Raw genomic sequence first — 21,620 nt, 5'->3', positions numbered from 1 at the left:
TGTGGGTGTTGAGTGGTCAGGATAGGGAGAATAGGAACAGGTCATTGATGATTTTTTTGATGCTCAATATGTTTTCCTGTAAAATATTTTGCAGGTGCTTTGAATGCTATTGCTGACATTTCTTGTCATTTTAGATGTGCATGTTTTGAAGCTTAGTACTTGTTATGGAATGACAGTTGCTCATGATGCCATAGGAGGGGTGCGAGATTGAAACGGAGACGTAGGGCAGTTCATAAGAGATTCTGGGGTGACCAGCACTTGTATGTTGTACATCAGGGTCTGACTGGTATACTGGGCATTGATAAGCATCATAGGATAGCTGACTCTCTTTTTGGGCACATGGTTGAGTTAGTTAGTCCACAGATGGAGGGAAGAAGTACTGTTAATAGGATACCCTGTGGTACCCAACAACATGAAGACATAAAATGAAGCCTACATACACAGCAGGCATAACAGGCATTTTTGAACAAGAAGAGGATCAGAATAGGCACCACTTTTTGAGCATGGTGTTGAGAAAAATTGCTCTCAGATGGAGAGAAGTGTATGCAATTAGGAACATTTGAGTCAACTTTTCAGTGTTACATCTTTCAGGTATGGGATAAGATGGACCACACAAAGCCACAGGGAATAAGTAGGCTGTTAAAGGTGTGGATCAGAAGACAAGAGAGATAAGATGAACAAAGAGAATGACTGAGGAGGGTGCTACATCCCGGACATCTTCAGGGCCTAGTTGGCATGTTAACAAGTTACAAAGACAGTGAGCCTGAAGAGCATTTAATAATTTTCATTGCTGGTGTACACTCAGGGTGGGAAAACAGAGTGTTCCTGGAAGGGCATAGCACCCCTTGGTTTGGGACAATGTTATCATTTCACAGGCTGACCATTTTGATGATGGGTAGATGAACAATCCAAATGTGAAAAGAAAAACAGGCTTTTTAAAGAAAAGTAGAAAATGTGTTAGTTTTCACAATAGGGAAGGAGGAGTTACCATATGACATATGCTGAAATAGGAAACTTGAAGGACAGTCAGAGGGACGTGGGTATTTTTTTGGTGGGAATAGCCCCCATTTTTTGGAAAATGGAATGAAAAATACAGGGAAAGTGGAGGAGGGAGGGAAAAACTGCAGGGATAAATATATAACAACTATCACAATATGTGATAGACAAAGATTGGAAATAAACATAAAATAGAAGTAAGTTATACAGACAGCACAGCCTACAACATGTGTGAGGGAAAATATACAAACATGGTATGGATGCATACCATCCATGGTGCAGTGCAGCTATACAGATGCACCTATGCATTACATAGTGTTGAGATGTTGTAAACTGTGTGACAGTCATGTCTGAAGCTGAATGATTTCTGGTAGTTGTTTGTTGCAGTGAGATGAAGTTGGCAGTACACAGTGGATATTGAATCCAAATCTGTCAGCAGTGCAAGTGTAAACCAAGGTACATCATGGATGAGCAAATTTAGTCAGGGAAATGCAGGAGAAGATGAGGAGAGGATATACTAGAACCTCCAACACTGCATGTGAAAAGCAAACAACCAAGCAGTGTCAAACAGCAGTACTGTAGTAAAGCAACTGTGTGACCATGTAATGCCCAAGTACTTGTACATAATCTGGACATACGTGAAATGGAGAGGCAGAGGCAATACAGATGGGTTGTTGTAATGTGAACTTGCAATGGATTAACATACACCTATCAGAAAGAAAAGTCAGTAGACATACACACAACAATGACATTGAATAATAACCAGTAATTAAGGCATGAATAATGCTAGATAAGGAATGTCATACTGTGCCTAGGAATGAAGTAAACAAAGTCCTGTTTAATAGTCAAAAAACAAGTACAACAGGAAAAATGATGCAATGCAAGCACTTGCCAACACTTTGTCAGCATATGCTTTACATGCGCATAATGACAAAATTGTTACACAAGGTATTATTGTAACAGCAAAACTACATGACAACAATGATAATGTGGAGGAAATTAAATGGATTCCATGCATATATGCAACATATATAATAAACCTAAAAGGGAAAGGGAGGTGGACAACAGAGGTCCACATCAGTGAGCAAATGCAAGCAAAGGAAATTAGGCACACAATAAATCTGGGCAACCTTATTTAAGGGTACACATTTCACATGCATGTGTTCACCATCATGTGGTGTGGACGTTCACCAAAGCTACATAGAAGTAAATAGCTAACATACGTCACACGGGCAGACTTCATTGCTGATGGCACTAAACATGTCTAGGTACAATTACAGAAACCCTGTAATGAGCAACCATTAAACAGCAAGATGCATAACTTCAAAGATAAGATTTAGTATTCCATACACACACACATACTGTCATGCCAACATAATTCAACAAGAGAAACAAACACCCTTAGTGATATATATTACACCATCTATGAGTATGACTGAGCCAAGAACAGTCATGCATATGAAAATAGAAGAAGTGAATGTATACAGTTCCAATGTACAAGTGCATTTGTGTCTCAATCATATTACATTCAGAGACATGTACATGTATGTAAATCATCGCATATGCACATCAAATTTATCAAATGCCTATATATGGGCATTTATGCTGATACTTTCATGCATGCATGTTGTAATGTAACAGAGAATGTCAAGCAAAGCATTCAGGAATGATATTAAATAAAACATCAGTTCCACTGTATACAGTAATGGAACACTGACTATTCATGCAGTATGTGAAGGACACCTGCCCATAATAAGCATCCACACTAACGTGATATAACATGACACAATATCTGCCACTACATGACACACACAAAGCTATTGTGCTAGTGTGACAGCATGACACAACAGTGTTGCGCAAATCATAGGGGCAAGAACTGGTAATTTTGTTGAACAAACATATGACAGCAACAACCAAGAGAGAAATGGATGCAATCCATACACATGGATAACATGCAAATAAACAAAATTGACCCATTTCACTGTGTTATTTGCAAATGGTGTGATCACTACAGTGTGTGTGCTGCTATAATCTTACCCATGTATACAGTGGAATAATAAAAGAACAATTGTATCTCACATGTATCATATTAACTGCAACAGTCAGACCTGCCACATGTAGGGCCACACTGTATTGGACATAATACTGTGTTGCACTACATGCATAGGGGTGCACAGACAGATACACACACACACACACACACACACACACACACACACACACACACACACACACACACACACACACACACACACACACACACATGCAAGTAAGGAGTAGCACCCCTGCTCATAAGGAGTAATGTCTGCATTAGGTTCAGTACATAATGTAAATTTAATTTGCTTACCACATGTATGTTAATGTGTGCCATACTGTAAGTGCAACATAATACCATCTATAACATAATATCTGCAGTGTATGGTTGAACATATATTAGCTAATCGTGAGAGCAGTATGTTATGTCCACACAATTATGCCTATACAGTACATTTTGTGATAATGTACATACCATGGTGGCGTCATTATATAAATGGATCATACAGATAATGTTTATGGTTCTGAGGGGCCATCCTGGTGGGGTCAAACATCACTAATAATCTCACATGCAATCTCCCACAAGGAGTTGCACATGGCCTATGCTATGTCCTGAAAAAAAAAGTCCCTCATCTATGTCAGGAAGATATCTATCATCTCCTCCTGAATTTAGTCCCATAAATCATTCCCAAGTGGTGATGGTTGATGTTTTCTATGGTGAGCACAGGAATGATGGGACATGCAGATCATGGTCTGTCATCATTATCATTAATGATTTCTTCATCCACCTGGTCTGGGTCACCTGGCAGGGGAGTGGCATGTCATCATCTCTGTCATTCTATAGGAGAGCTCCTTTGAGACCCATGCTCTGTCAAGGGTAAAACACACACACACACACACACACACACACACACACACTACAGAATCCATGTTCTCCTAAATGTATAAGTACATAACATAAACAAACTGGCATGATCTATGGGTAGAAACTGTTAATTATGTCACATTATAGTAATGTATGACCTTATGCAATTGTAGTATCATATGTGATGAAAGGCAATTCAATGCATAACAATGTAAAAACATTGCCTATCATACATCACTCATGTGCAACACATATCTGTCATAAAACATAATTTGATGGCCACCTGAAAAATGCGAAGGACAATGTATTTTATGCCATTAACATGATAATAAAATATGAGACTGTAAGTGAGAGATGTCTTTTAAAGTTGTGTCATAATAAAATACAGGTGTCAGTAAAACATAATCATCAGACTATATGTCCCATAAGGTATATTTAAACTTTTTATACTAAAGATAACTGAGGGCAGCAGGTGCATAGTCATGATCATGCAACATTCTGAATGTCCTGTTATTAATATATACTGATGATATCAATAGAAAACCATGTTTGGGCCACTATGCCCATAATATAGTGTCATTACTTTACTCCAGTGTGTTACATGGCATACAATACACAGACTGAGAAAATGTTATTTCTTGTTCAAGTATGAACAAGCCATCATTATGCATGCAAACCAAACATTTGCAAAAGTAGAACTCATATATATCATGACATATCAAGACAGATATGGCATGACAGTGTGGCATGCAACAAACTAACATGTTTTTGCATTCAAAAAGTATTGCTACACTGTCAGCTGACAATGACACTAGTAGCATGACATTTTGAATGGAGTTTCTGATAGAAAACCCTTGACATATACCTTACAACATTGTTAAACAGACAGTCTGACAAAATATATGACTTTCATGATCCATTATTGGTATGTGTGCCTCACACATTTATGTTGAGGTGTCAGTAGGAGAATTACCCTCAACTGTAAATAATGTTTATTTACAACTAATGTGACATATGGACATCCCAGGAATAACAGATTAGTCTTAGTCACAATATTTAAGTATAACATTTAATGATTTTTTTTATAGTCCTAGTTACATGACTTTATGTACATTAGTTATTGTATTTTATAATGAGTTAACATTGGATAGTGTTTTAGTCATGATATTTAAGTAAAATATTAAATGACTTTTTAATAAATTGTGATGTTTCTTTAAGATAGATATGAATTAGAATATGTATATTAGTTGTTTTCTGTACACATTAGATATTGTAGATTTAATATTATGGTTAGATTTTTTACTAGGAGGCTATGTATGTATTTATTTTATCTATTATATTTTTTGTATATAACAATGTTATTTGATTAGATTAGGTTTATTAGAAATTTATATAAAATAGTACAGCAGGTTTAAGAAACATATATGTAGGCATGTCAGTTTTTTATGGTCTATTCAGTTTATATCAAGTTATGCTTTATTAATGTTTTAATTGTTTTATATATATATATATATATATATATATATATATATATATATATATATATATATGTATATGATATTAGTATATATGGTGATTTCATGAAGATTGATTGTTTAATTAATTTTTTCATGATGTCATAATTATATGCAGTAATGGATTGGAGGATGACACTGAGTAGGCTATATAAAAAGTAGAGTGATGGTGTTTATGTTAAAGTCTGATGAAACGTTTTTAAAACGTGAAAGCGCTTACTACTAGATTTTGTGTTCTGTCCATATTAAACTCTTTGGAATAAGCCGTGTTGAGCCTCTTTTGTTGTTTTTTTTTTTTTTTTGGAATAACAGATGTTACTTGAAAATATATAATAAGAAGATACAGTGGAAAATATAAAAGTTATGTGCAAATGAGATGAGCAATGCAACATGACCAATGGCTGATATCACATCAGAGTATTGGAATGCAGTACAACACCATCATACACACAGCATTTGCTAACTACAAATTTAGTTTATGCCACACATTGTTCGTCAATTAATGTCTCTCTGTCACTTCCTGTATTTTTAGGTATCCTTACTGATGTAACCACTCAAGTCAAACACTATAATGATAATTAGTAAATATGTAACAAGCAAGAAAAACAGAATAACAAGATTTGGTTTATGCACAACAATTGTAGAAAAAGAAGTGCAATTTTGCATTAAACAATCCAGAAAGTGCAAAATTTCCCACCACCCTAATTCCAAATATTAAAACAGCAGGCAAACATTCATATATAGCATAGATAGGCTCTGCATAGCAAAACAATCAGTAAGCACCACTGCAGAACTTACAAGTTTACTATCACATGCTTTTCCAAAAGAGATAACAACACAATCAACTTGTACATAAAATGTTCCCTATAAAAACACTATGACAGCTACACAGAGATTTCTGTCATTTAGATTGCCAAGTAAAAAACACAAATAATCAATTTCTCAATCATATCCTGCTTATATCTGAAATGTATACCTTTAAGTTAAATCTATAATGTTATCTGCAATGAATCAATGATTATTGCAGTAACCTTGCATATGCATTATGGGTAGTCTTGCATTAATATCAACATGCCTGATTCTGCAAGCAACAGTGGCTTTTTAACAGTGTTATGATTCCTAATGGAGAAAGTCATTTTTACTGTTATAACACATACCTCTCTTCCTCCAGTGCTCCCCCATCCTCTGCATTTGCTCAAAGCACAGGACTTGATTCCTGGTGTTGTCTTCATCATCTGCAAAAATGAAAAAGTGCGGATTATTGGCACTGAAGGTCAAATATATTGTTCCCTGTGTAGACATGACAAGTTCACACTTTGCATATTCAGTTATTGCAAAGTTACTGTCAATATTGCATACATAAGAAGTACTGTATACAAACTGGTGGAATTAAAATTTGAATGGACAATACTTATCAATGTTTGCACTCCAATCCTGCCACCTACCTGCCTAACAAATGCATCTCAGCTGTGATTGTATGGAGCAATGTTGGTTGAATAACTGAACTGTAAGACTATGCAGGGAAGATTCAGATACATAGATTCATGTTTCTAAATATCAAGATGGTTAAAATGCAAGACCAAATTTCACCATGTGCATTTTAAATACAACATTCAGTCCCAACTGCATGGCAGCTCACTGGTCACAGCATCAAAAAAGCTGCAACAATTCAAAGTTCAGGGTTTCAATCATTGTAAAAGAACCTGTATATGCACCTGGCAGACAGATATAGACAGACAGACATGGTCATCAATGCTGGAAGTTACATACATCATCATTTCATTTGTTTAGGAAAGGTAATCAATGTAAAAATGCAATGGATTATATTGTGATATTAAACTTGTACAGGTAAACCATGTATGCATGTTATTCTAATGCAGATCATTGTAATGGTGACATACTTGCACACCAATCCTTATGTGGTACTCCCTCACAATCCAATTCCAAATCTTGATCATGGAAAAGTTTCTGGGGTGTGCTTGCATCTTTGGCTCATGACCAGGATAGATAGTTAGCATCTGGGTAACCTTCTTCTTGGTCCAGTTCAGCACCTGGATAACCTGAAGCCTCCTCTCTGTTAACATCTTCATTGTTGAAGGTAAAAGTTTTTCAGAAAAAATGCTTTCAGATGAATGTCAACTAAGGTCCCGCTCAGTTCACAGGTACCAATAATATGTACAGTAAATGCATCCAAATCACATTTTAAAAATGGCACTTATAAGATGGTATCAGACTATTAGAGGGTATTGGACACATTATGGATAGTCCCACTTATTGATGCGGCTAGAATGAAAAGAAATGTGCATGTCATTGTGGTTAACCTGCACTATGATCACAGAAAATGATGAGCTCCAAGAGTATCCGTAAGTTGCATGTTCACTGAGTAGTTTATAGGTTCATAGGTGTGTACTAGGCGAATGGCCCTGGAGCCTTTACAAGCCTAGCCCAAAATAATTGCCCAGGCACTGTGCCACCCGATGTTAGTTCACAGTGCCTCTATCCAGTAGGACAACTGGAATGATCCCTGGAGTGAACTTTGTTACCCATCCACTCATCAAGATTTCTCTTGAAGAGGGCCAGTGAGGTGCTCTGCTTGACAAGAATGGGAAGCTTATTCCAGAGTATGAGCAGTCTGCGGGAGATGAGCCTGTCCCTCCAGCATGTTCTGTTAATTGTGGTAATGAGGTTGTGATCTCTGGAGTGTGTGGCATGGGGGATTGGGATTTCTTTAGCTGTAGCATTTCAAGTCGGGCTGGGTTGGATATGGCTTTGTGAGTCAAGCAGAGATCACCTCTAAGTAGACCATAAGAGACTGAGAACAGCTGAAGTTTCTTGAGTCTGTCCATGTAGGAAATGTGTTTGAGTCCTAGGATCTTTTTTGTGAAGAACTTTTGTGGGCTATCTAGCTGTTGCAGGTGCCTGGTCAGGTAAATGCCAAATGTGGCATTATATTTGATGCTTGGTCTAATGAGGGATGAGTAGAGAGGGATGATGACTTCTTTCTTCCTGGATGCAAAAAGTTTGGTTATAAAATGTGCCACAGAGAAGGACTTTATTTCCTCAAGGGCAATGTGGTGGTCGAAGGTGAGGTGGCTATCGACCTGGGTGCCCAGATCTCTTATGGCTCCTTCAGTGTTCAGTGGGCTCCCATCAATGTGGTAATTTGTGGGAGCTGCATTTTTTCCAGCTTCAGGCCATGGTTCCGACATCAGTCATTTGTCTCAGAGAGGCTCTTTTGTAGGATTTCTGCATCACTTGGGGAGTTGATAATGACTCCTAGCTTGCAGTCATCAGCAAACTTGGTCAGCCAAAGTCCATCTGTGTTGGTCTGGACTTCTGTAAAGTAGATGCCAAACAGGAGAGGACCCAGGACCAGGCCCTGTGGGACTCCACTTGTGACTGGTCGACAGTCTGACTTGGAATCCACAACTTTCACTCTGTGGTTCCTATCTGTGAGCCAATTTGCAACCCACCTAGTGATGTAAGGATTGATGCCTAGTTTGGTGAGTTAATTAATGATACCTGAGTGGGGAATGGTATCAAAGGCCTTAGCCAGGTGGATGAAGGCTGTATGTTTTGCCTTAACCTCATCCACAGCCTTGGTGACTGGCTCGAAGAAGTCAACCAGGTTCAGCAGGCAGGATCTCCCCTTGACAAAGTCAAGCTGTGTGGGGCCAAGAATTTAGAAATTGCCTATATTTTTGTGAGGCAGGTCCAAAATGATGCACCCACACCTTTGCATAACAGACTCGTCAGGCTAATGGGGTGATAGTGCCCAGGGTCTGTAGTTGCTCTCCCTTTATGGAGTAGGATGACTGTAGCAGTGCGCCATTCACTAGGGACATAGCCTAAGGTAAGGCTGTGATTGAACAGGGCACACAGATGTGGTGCCAGTTCATTTTTAAGCTCATGTAGGATGCAGCCAGGGATATTACCAGGCCCCATGGATGCTGTATTCTTGGCTTTGGACAATGCAGCTTTTACCTGTGCTGCAGAGAAGGCGCGTACCAGGCTTTCTTCTGGTATTGTGATAGGGCCCTTGGGAGTGAGGAGTAAAGTTGGCACTGAATCTGTCGGCCAGAATGTTGGCTATATCTGTTGGCTAAGTATTGGAGGTGCCATTGTGCAATAACTCAGAGCAAATCTGGGTATTGCCTTTGAGATTTTTGATACAGCTATAGAAGGCTTTGTGGTTGTTTTTGGTGTCAGTTGCAATTCTGCCTTTATAGCTGGCTTTAGAGGATTTGATAAGAGAGCTCAGCTTTTTGTTGAGATGATAAGGGAGGTTTTCCAGTTTTGTGACTTCATTTTTTTCTGCAACAGTTTCTTCCTTCTGTTGTAGTGTTTATTGATGGCTGGGGACCACCATAGGTTAGGTTCATAGGTTCATACTACGCTATCTGCCCTAGGGCATTTACAAGCCTAGCCAGAGTGTGATTGGCTTTCACCACCCATTTTAAATTAATTTTGCTATGCCTTTTTTTGAGGTTAGTATACTGTGCCTCTGTCTAACAGTGACACAGAAGTGATAGCCAGGGTAAACCTACGATCTCCCATCCACTCATCAAGATTCTTCTTGAAGAGAGTCAATGTTGGACTCTGCCTAACCTGGACTGGGATTTTATTCCAGAGTGAAGGGAGCCTCTGGGTTATGAATCTGTCCCTCCAGCATGTCCTATTTATTTCAGTGCTGAGGTTCAAGTCTCTCGAGCGCGTAGCTCGATGGGATTTGGATTTTCTGAGGTGCAGCATGTCCATTAATTCCGGGTTGGACATGGCTTTATATGTCAGGCACAGATCGCCTCTGAGCAGGCGGTATGCCACTGAGTAGAGCTGGAGTTTCTTTAACCAGGCAGCATATGGCATCTGTTTGATCCCATTGATCCTCTTGGTGAGGTACTTTTGGGGTCTTTCCAGTTGCTGCAGGTGTCTGGTAAGGTACATCCCAAAAGGGGCATTGTACTCAATTATGGGCCTGATGAGGGATGAGTAAAGAGGCACGATGACCTCCCCTGATCTAGATGTGAATCCCCTCATGATAAGGTGGGCTATATAAAATGTTTTTCTAACCACTTTGGCCACATGGTTGTCAAATGAGAGATTGCTATCAACTTGGGTCCCCAGGTCCCTAATGACTTCTTCTGTACTTAATGGATTACCACCTATGTGGTAATTTGTGGGCACTTTGTTTTTGCCAAAGGGGATGATTATACACTTGTTGGCATTTAGCTTGAGGCCATGGCTCTGGCACCAGTTGTCTGTTTCTGTGAGGCCCTTTTGGAGGATGCTTGTGTCGGTTGGAGAGTTGATTATGGCACCCAGTTTGCAGTCATCTGCGAACTTGGTCAGCCACAGTCCTTCCGTGTTGGCCTGTACCGCCGAGAAATATATACCGAACAAGAGAGGTCCCAGGACTGAGCCTTGTGGGATGCCACTTGTAACTGGTTTGGAGTCTGACATGGCTCCGGCAATTCTAACCATGTGGGTTCTGTCCTTGAGCCAGATTGCAACCCATCTAGTGACATAGGGGTTTATATTTAAGCTGGTGAGCTTATCTATAATGCCCGAGTGGGGTATTGCATCGAAGGCTTTTGCGAGGTCCAGGTAGGCTGTGTGGACCACCTTCCCCTCGTCAATGGCCTTGGTGACTGTTTCAAAGAAATCGACCAGGTTTAAGAGGCAGGATCTGCCCTTAACAAAGCCAAACTGGGTAGGATCCAGTGTCTGTAGGTCCCCAATATCTTTATTTATGAGGTCCATGATGATCCTTTCCATAGCTTTGCAGACCAAGCTAGTCAGGCTTATGGGGCGATAGTTTCCAGGATCCGTTGAGGCACCACCTTTGTGGAGAGGGACCACTGTTGCTGTATGCCACTCTTTGGGTACATATCCTGTAGTAAGGCTAAGATTGAACAGTAGTTTTATGTTTGGGTTTAGCTCTTCTTGGAGTTCATGTAAGACACAGCCCGGGACACCATCTGGTCCCATTGATGCTGTGTTTTTTGCTTTGGAGAGGGTGGCTCTTACCTGAGCATCTGAGATGTCAGGGGGGGGAAGCACTCTGTTGGGATAGATATTTGCCCTTTTGTTGGGGGGGGGGAGTTTGCACTGAGCCTTTCAGCTAGGATGTTAGCAATGTCTGTGGGTTCAGTGTATTTTTTGTCATTTTGGACTAATTCTGAGCATATCTGGGAATTCCCACCCAGGTTCCTAACATAACTAAAGAAAGCCTTGTGATTATCCTTAGTGTCCTGTGTAATTTTTCTCTCGAAGGTGGCCTTAGACGATTTTATGAGTGCCCGTAGTTTTTTGCTAATACTGATCATAGATGCCTTCCCTTTTTGGGATTTTGCTCTATCATGTAGTAGCTTCCTCCTTTTATTGTATAGTTTGTTTATGGCTGGGGTCCACCAGACAGGACGTCTGCCTTTGGAGGATTGGGTCTTGGTTTTATTTGGGATTGTATGATGCATGCATTCCTGAAGGTGTTCATAGAATGCGTTTATAAAAGTTTCTGCGGTCTGGGCTGTATTTTCCACAGGCCTGGGGGCTTTGAAGTATTTCGCCTCGGTTTTGAGGCGTGTGAAATTTGCTTTAGAGAAGTTTTTCACTGTGGTTTTCTGGGCAGGGGGTGGGGTCGGGATGTGAATATCCAGTGAGATTAGTTTATGGTCTGATCTTACCAGTGAGAGATACACTTCTGGTCTGGAGAATAGTGTCCCCATGTTGGTGATGATCAGGTCCAGTATGTTTTCCCCTCTTGTGGGAGTGGTGACAAGTTGTTCAATAGCATTTGAGTTTATAAATTCTAAGAACCTTTGGGCTAGGGTGTTGGAGCTAGAGTAATGCTCCCAGTCTATGTTTGGGTAGTTGAAGTCGCCCAATATAACGGAGTTTGGAGAGACCTTCATATTTTCCAGTATTCTCAGGAAGGCCGAGTGGGGTTTCTGTGTTTGGGAGGGTGGTCTGTAGCAGGCTATAAACTGGAAGGCAGTTTTACCCACAGTTAGTTGCACATGGATAGTCCCTGATGCTTCGTGCTGTGCCACCAACCTGGAGGTGTGGGTATCTTTGACGAATATTGATACCCCCCCTCCTTTTGTGGTTCGGTCCAAGTTTTGGGGCCGAAAAGCATGATATGAGGTATGACCTGGTAGTGCTGGGGTGCTCTCGGGAGCCTTAAACCAGGTTTCTGTTACTGCACAGATATCGATGTTCTCCATGCTAAGGAGAGTTTCGAGTGTGTGTATCTTGAGGTTTAGACTTCTGGCGTTGAGTAGCATTACTCTTAGTTTCTTACCCTTGTGATACCTATGGAGGTGGGTTTGTCTTTTGAGCCTTGCCTTAAAAAGGCACTATGGGGGTAACAAGAGCCTTTGCCAATATCCAAAAGCCCAGGGGTGACAGGTGCAAGATTGGCTTCTTTACTTTGGGGGAGTGCGTCTTAGTTGTGTGTGTACACAGTTCATATACATGACAAGAGAGATGCAAGGTTGTACATAGAAATTTCATCCAGAGCTATGACTATAAATACAGTATTGTCTGTTAATACCAATTCTCCAGTCGAAACAGTGAATTGTCCACTATTATCCTATCATACCCTGTTTTTATTGCATAACATTTTTAGACAGCATTGTATATTTTAATGCATTACATATAATTCCTCCCTTCAAGTACTGCATTACTCAATGGTTATGGATACAATCTGATGCTTAGTAGTACAGTAGCAGATGTTAGTTCATTCACTCTAAAAGAGACAACATTAGGATGGCAATGACTGTTCACTGTTTATTGTATTGATATGCAGCCATAACTGCATAACAGTTCATTGTAATATGAAAGACAATTTTCTGAATTATTTTTGTATAACTTCCATTATGTGTATTATGTAACATATAGTGACAGAAAAATGTGTATGATGTATGTCATTACATGCTTTATGTATGACAGCCATTCAGTATTCCTGAGGGTCACTTTCTTATCATGTTATGATGTGCATGCAACTGTGGAAACAGCAATACTTGCTTCATGAGGATGTGGCACAAGGGTTGTGTGGCTGGCTTTAGTTATTTTGATATCCCCTCAGGAGGTTCAAATCTCACATATGTCCTGTGCAAGTAATGCAATAGATTGTTACATGAGATGATGATGCTATTATATATTTAGACTTTTCCATATCCACGTTTTTATTTATTTAACATTTGTTGACCAGGAAAGTCTGACTAGGACAGAGCCTATTTTCAGCAGAGACCCAGGGAGAAATGCACCAGATGCATCTCTTAGGAATGTGGTAGAAAACCGGAGTACCCAGAGGATGCCCACCCGAATGCAGGGAGGACATGCAAACTCTGCACAGAAGACTCCCAGGCTGAGACTTGAACCTGAGAACCTCTTGCTGGGAATTTACAATATTAACTGCTGCACCACTGTGCATCCCTTTTTATAAATAACAGTAATATATATACACTTGAAAGCAGAGGACAATGCTAGTTACCAAATGCTGATATCACTATCTCATATGTGAACCCCCATATAAACTATCACATGTGCATATCACACTGTCTTCCAGATGTCAAAGTGAAGCAGGGAGGCAATTTTTTTCTCAAAGAGAAAATGAAATACCCATTGAGGCTCTGTGCCAGCATGGCTGCAGCCTCCTTGGATGAATGGGAAGTTCTGTGTGGAAAAATGAAGTTTGGACAGACCTCACGACTCAGTGCTGTAGGTGGTCTCAATAGATCCAGTGAATCAATGATGAATCAATACCTTCTACTAACTCTAATGTATGTGATACAAACAGCAGTCAACTTGGCGTTTCCCCTTTAATGGAGACAGCAATCACAACGGATGTTCCGATTTCATCTATGGAAGTTCCTTCTGTGTTCATGACAGAGTCGGACAACACGCCACCACCTAATCAGTTAGCACTTCCACGCTCCAACTTACAGAATTTAGGGGCTAAACCGAAGATAGCCCAGAGTAATATAGACTGTTTTTTACCGCTCCCTGTGCAACAACAGCACTTTGTAAGAGGCAGGTCCAACAGCAGAGGGAGAATGAAGAGGAAGTACTCGGGAGATCAGCAGAACCAGAGAGGAAGAATAAGGAACTGAATAGTCTGATAGTCAATCTTTCTAGTTACATATTGACTTCAACCGACGAGGCTTTGTTGAACCGAGGTTTGAATTATATTCCAGCCCAGGTGAGTAATTTACCTGAAGTTCTTACAGACTTAAGACTTTTTGTACGGAACTTATCTCTGAAGCTATTTTTCAATCAGAAAAGCAGCCCAGAAGCCTCAATAGACAATAATGTGAACACTAGCTTTAAAAAGAAGAGCGTATTTACGCCTGCACCACCACCGGTTGCAGAATGCTTTTTGAAGAGTTGTGAAGGTGACTTTTATAAGTATTACTATGACCACAAACATAGTGCTCCATTTTTTAATACATATACTAAAGAATGGGATAGCATCTACTCTTTGAAACATGCAAGTGATCTAATAGTGAAGCCTGCTGACAAAGGAGGCGCCATAGTTCTGTTGGATACAGATATTTATGTTAAGACTATGTTGGAGCTACTGAATGAAGCAGTGACTTATAAACCTATAACCTATACAGAGTTTGAAAAGATTGTTTATAACGTTCATCAAGAACTGTATGAATATGTGATGTGCAGGCAGATTGACTATGAGTTATACCAATATTTTTTTATTGAGAAACCCAGAATACCATACATTAAAGACCTGCCCAAAATACATAAGGGTATTTTTCCACCGCCCATGAGACCCATAGTAGTGGGGCAGGGTTGGGTTACAGAGACATTATCTGCATATTTAGAAAAAAGATTAAGACCTTTGGTCTCTGAGACTTGCTCAATTCTTAAGGACACTTATGATCTGTTAGAGAGTTTGGATAAATATTCCACAGACCTAAACAGAGTTCTGGTTTTTGTGACTCTGGATGTGAAAAATCTTTTCACTTCCATACCGAATGCATTCGGTCTGGAAGCACTTAGGAACATTATCAATACAAGTCAGAAGTTCAGTAGCAATGATGAAATCTTATTATGCGCCATTATGGAACTTATATTGACACACAATGTATTTAAGTTCAGAGATCAGCTTTACTTACAGCAGTGGGGGGTAGCCATGGGCACCCCCTGTGCCAATACGTACGCAAATTTAGTTATGCTACACTGGGAGCAAACCTTCCTATTTAATCATGACTGGTTCAAGAAGGTTAGTCTATATAAAAGATTTGTGGACGACATACTGCTGTTTTGGCATGGGAGTAATGAAGAACTCTCGTCTTTTGTGCAGTATATGGAATCTACTACAGAGTTCTTGAAGTTCACAGTTAGTACTTCTTTAAACAGTATAGATTTTCTAGATCTAACTATATATAGAGGACAACAGGGGAACATAGAAACTACTGTCTTCAGGAAGGAGTGTTGGAGGAACAGCTTGTTACAGTACAATAGCATGCACCCAAGATTTGTGTTTGATAGTATAGTGAAAAGTCAATTCACCAGAGTTAGAAGATTATGTAGAACGGAGACTGAACTTCATAAGCAGAGCCACTTCCTATTAGAATGTTTTGCTGAGAGGGGTTATGACACTGAGAAAACAGAAACCATTAGGGACTATGTCTTGTATGGCAAGAAAACATCACATAGTAGTGTCAGAACACACAGACATTTGAGTTGTGATAGGAAAATTTTCGATAACTCTAAAGTGAGATTAAACTTTAGATACACTAGTGACATCAAACACATTAAAAACATTGTACTCAAGAATTGGCATATTCTATTGACGGACCAACGAATTATGAAGTTGGTAGGTCCTACACCCTCCTTCACCTTTCGTAATAGTAAAAATCTTAGCAGATTACTCTGTATAGAACCCAGCAAGACTATCAGACCCAATACTTCCAAGGGCAACACTCTTGGTACATTTCCTTGCCAGAAATGTAATATTTGCAGCTTAATCACACAAGAGCAACCATTCACACATCCAACATTGTCTTATAGCTTTGTACCATATTTTACAGCAACCTGTGAGGACAGGAACTTGATTTACCTGGCCACTTGTGAAACTTGTAGTGCGTTCTACGTTGGAATGACGACCAGGTCATTGAAGGAAAGGGTACAGGAACACGTTAATGAGATCAGGAAGAGGGATATGAAAAATGCCCTAGCGAAACATATCACAGCCAACCTGGGACATTCTTTTGTGTTCAGAATTCTACAAAAGGTCACACCCAATGCGAGGGAGGGAGACATTTTTAATGACCTAGAACAAGTAGAACTTTGTTGGATTTTTAAACTCAAAGCCCAGTATGAGCCAGGACTGAATCAATATGTGAGCATAAGGGCTCCATTGAAAGCACGTACACTCAAGTAAGACGTATTGTATTAACACAGGATGAATAACCTATTCTTTTGATAGAGACTTAGGTTCAGAGATTCTCTACCTGTCAGTGTTTAGGTGCTTGGACCCCAGCAAGCTTCACATATGTATATTTTGTGCAAATTTTTGCATATTTCACCAATTTGGCACATTCATATTTATGCTTTGTTTCATGTTATATTATTTGTAGCATAGTACATACTTTTACAGCACAGTATATACAACCTCTTCATTACTCGCTCAAGCTTTACATTTACAACCTAGCCATTTTTGACGCTTTTGATAGGCATATGGTTAGATTTTTGACTTTTTGAAGCCACATTGAATAGTGACTTATCATCAGATTTAACAATGATGCGTGTAGTCACCTTAGATAGATTCAGCGAATATTACCCAATAGCTAGCTTGGATGATTACTATGGTTCTTTATCACCCAAGTCAGTTTTGAATAACCAGTTTTGACATCAACATGCACATGCCTTTCATACATTAATCCTTTTTGATCACAGGCCTCTAAGACATATATTTTTATACACATTAGGAGGTCCCACTTGTTTATCTTCAGTTCTGATGAATTCATACTTTGTATCTTCGGATGCTTATGATTTAGTTATTTTTGAAGATATTCCAGACGGCTTCGCCTGGGTTATGACATCCTTTCATGTACTTCCTTTGACATACATTGATTAGCGTTTCATTTTTCCATATATCTCATTAGCTTCACGAGCATTGGCTAGTGTTAGACGAATTGTTTTCCAGCCCAAGTGCTTTAATATTTTTAACATTTTTAATATTTTTAATATTTGTAATAGTTGATGCAAGAACACATTATGATTTGTTGTGATATGTTCTTCATGATTTTGATAGGGAGCCTTAACAAGTTTATACTAGCTTCCACATGATTTTTATGCAGACATTCATTTACTCATTAGTCTTGCTACTTTAAATGGCAACAAGTCTTTTATTAGTAATCATTGGCTTCACCTTTATTATTTATTTTTTGATCTAAGCATGATGTATATATAATAGACGTCTAACAGACGCCTTCTTTTTGGGTCTAAATATTTCGTCCTCATGACCTAATAATGAGCTTATTTCAGTGTTGAAAACTTGAGGCATTGGACAGTAAAAGAGAGCAGTCATGACATGAGAACTAGATCATTACTACACATACCAACGCCTTGTTTCCAACATTTTTCAATATATATTTTTTAACATTTTATAACACATTGATGTTTATAGTTTATATTTAATTACATGGGGCGTATATTTATTCTATATTTATTCTACACACCAATTCACAACAGTTTGGTATGATATTGTTTGGGAGGTTTTGACTTATGATTCTGTTGATGCCATTTTGATGTTTGAACAGATTGTTTTGTGTTCCTAGTTTATGCACAGATGGGGACGCTTTTAGTGTTTCTCCATCAACTTCTTGGTTGATAATGAGATTCTTAGAGTCTTCAGGATAGGTTTGAGTGAATTATTAAGAAGTGCGCACCACGCTAATTCATTCATATATATTTTTATACTGTTTGTATATTCTTATACATTTTAAATGTTTTCTAGATTAGATCTCGATTGAGATTTATTGAAACAGAATCAACAGCTTTACATTCACAGTGACTCTGATCTGTTCCCCTGTTTACTATGTTTTTTGCTTTTGTTTCTTGTTCTGGATCTATGCTTCAATTGTTTTAATGTTTGTTGATTATTGAGAACAGATGCTTTTGCCTACAGATAGATTGCTCAATTGCTTAATTGCTTGATCACTCTCTATTTGAGAGATGTTATTTACCAAGAGTATATAAGCATTGCCATCCAAACTGTTTGTGTAAAGGATCTGAAGAAGCGTGTTTTTACATGCGAAAGCGCTTGTCCGAATAAAGAAAAATCTTGTTTTATCCATTTATTGTGGTGGTCCGATTCCAATTTGTCTTTCAGTTCATTTGGATTTGGTTTTGGAGAAGACCTTTGGGCAACAGCGTCTCCTTGTTTTTACTTACTCAATAGATCCAGTGAGCCCTGCTGGTAACATTGCTCTAACATGAGCAATAGCCTGAACAAGGAAATTAGACCACTAGTGAAACTCTCCAAAGCAAAATTGGTCACATCTACTAGGCACAATCATAAGGCCTTCTTCACATATGTCCATAATCTGAAAGGAAGCACCCAGATCTGCTCAGAATTGGTGGTTGAAGACACTACATACACAAATGCCATAGATATATCCAACCTGCTGGCTGACAAATTCAGTGAAAACTTCACCCCTCTGCTCCTAATTGGTAAATTAGGGCATCCCCAGTACCCCCCTCCCCTTGTCTCTAGAGAATAGGTCATCACTGCCCTCTCAAAGGTAAAAAAATACAAACTCCATGGGACCTGATAACATCCTAGGCTGCATCCTACCTGAACTCAGACAGGAACATGCAACACCATTAGGCACCCTATTCAACCAAAGCCTGAGTATTGGCTTCATCCCAACTGAGTAGAGGACAGCCACTGTCTTCCCTTTACACAAAGGTGGAGCATCCACTGATCCAGAAAATTGTAGACCCATCAGTCTAACGAACCTGATCTGCAAGGCCTTGGAATGGATTATCGTGGACCTCATTACCAAGGACATTGGCAACATCCAAACACTCAGTCTCACACAGTTTGGCTTTGTCAAGGGGAGGTCATGTTTGTTAAATTTGGTGTACTTTTTGAGACAGTCCCCAAAGCCATGGATGAGGGGAAAATGGTGCATACCACCTACCTTGACCTGGACAAAGCCTTCGACACAATTTCCCACTCAGGCATAATAGATAAACTCTCTCAGCTAGGCATCAATCCATATGTTACCAGATGGATAGCAAATAGGCTCACTGATAGAACCCACCAAGTAAAAATAGGGGAAGCCATCTCAAGCAGTAGATCCATAAAGAGCAGCATACCCCAGGGATCCATCTTGGGGCATCTGTTATTTGGGATATACTTTTCTGAGATGCAGGCCAAAACCAGTGGGCTATAGCTAACCAAGTTTGCAGATGACTGCAAACTGGGTTCTGTCATCAATTCCCCTAGTGATGTGTACATCCTCCAGGAGGTTGTCATCCCAAATAAATGACTGGTGCTAGAAACATGGCCTCAAGTTGAATACCAAAAATGCATCATCATCCCCTTTCGGGAGAGTGACATCCCCACAAATGTTTCACATTGATAACAATGTCCTAAGCATGCAATCAATCTTGAGAGACTTGAGCATCCAGGTTGATAGCAACCTGACTTTTGACCACCATGTTGCTTCCGTTGTGAAGAAAGATTTCTATATGGCCCAGCTCATAAATAAGGGTATCTCATCCAGGAGTAATGTCGTAACATCCCTGTATTCTTCCCTTATAAGGCCCATTATTTAATGCAATGAAACTTTACATGTACCTAGCAAAGCACATGCAGCAGCTGGGGAAACCACAGAGGTTTCTCACCAGGAGAAGCCAGGACCTTAAACATCTACCCTACATAGATAAGCTTAAAGCCCTGTCCTCTACTCAGTTTCATACAGACTCTTCAGAGGTGACCTCTGCCAGCATACAAAGCAATCTCAGACCTCACCTTGATGGGACTACTGCATATCCGCAAGTCAAGCTCCACTTAAGTAACCCACATGTGTGACCTCAACCTGGTCTGTGACATCAATAGGACTTATTGGTGGGCTAGAATTGTGCCCCACAGACTCTCCCATATGTGGAACAGACTCCCTCTCCACGTCAAGCAGAGTACCTCATTATCCATTTTTAAGCACAACCTGGATAACTGGATGGGAAACAGAAAATACACCACTGGGATTCTACCTGTGTCCCTGCTGGACAAGGACACTGGGTGCTGACTTGTCTAAACATGGTCTAAACTCTTGTCTAGGCTTATAAGGGCCTCATGGCCAATAGGTAGCAACTTCCTATGATCCTATGATCCTCCATGCAGCCAACATAATACTCCACTTTGAAAGGCTGAGGAATGCCACTGAAGGTTGGCCACCATTGACTCCATGGATGAGATCACTGTGTTCATGGTATCACATCATACCACCAGTCACGAAAGGCATATAGCTGGTGGAGGTACTGAAGCAGATGCTCCAAACTGTATGTGTAAGTCATACATTTCAAACATTACAGCATATACACTACCTTATTCAGTATGGTTAATTCAATATTAGTACGTATTGCCATATTTGTTTTCTAGCAGCACATTTGTATTGCGAATCTACACACATGACATGTATGCCCAACATTAGTGTTATGACACATTGCCTTAACACTGCAACACATACATAAGCCTCTTCCACATGTCATGACAGTGGATTATGCTCATAGGTTGATTTGTTCATGCCATTGTAAACTACAGATACATCATCACAAGCCATGGATGTGCAGATGCACATGCAGACAGACCAGGTATGTATGGTTGTTCACCTTGTCTATATGGTGCAACAGTTAGTAGCACATCTGTAATGTACAATATTCATGACACTGTTTTGCATATGCAAGTACATCTGGAAAACCTGTTCACCATTTGTCATGTAAGTGTTTCCATATATTGTAAGTTTGTCCCATAACTGTCCTGCACTTGTGCTTGCAGTCATAACTGTAGAGCAGACCCACATGCCAACATCTGTGTGCCTTGCCAAAGTACAGGATCTACATCATGGCAGATGATATGCTCCCTAAACAGGGAGGATGTAAATGGGAAGGCATTACATTTGTTTAATACATCAGTACTGACGATCATGTCTGTGTACTGCCTTACTGCTGTGTTCTTC

This window comes from Protopterus annectens, chromosome 2.part0 (assembly GCF_019279795.1).
Source record: "Protopterus annectens isolate FY-2018-M chromosome 2.part0, PAN1.0, whole genome shotgun sequence".
Lineage (NCBI taxonomy): Eukaryota > Metazoa > Chordata > Ceratodontiformes > Protopteridae > Protopterus > Protopterus annectens.
The sequence above is the reverse complement of the archived record's forward strand: the minus strand, read 5'-3'. Positions refer to the sequence as shown.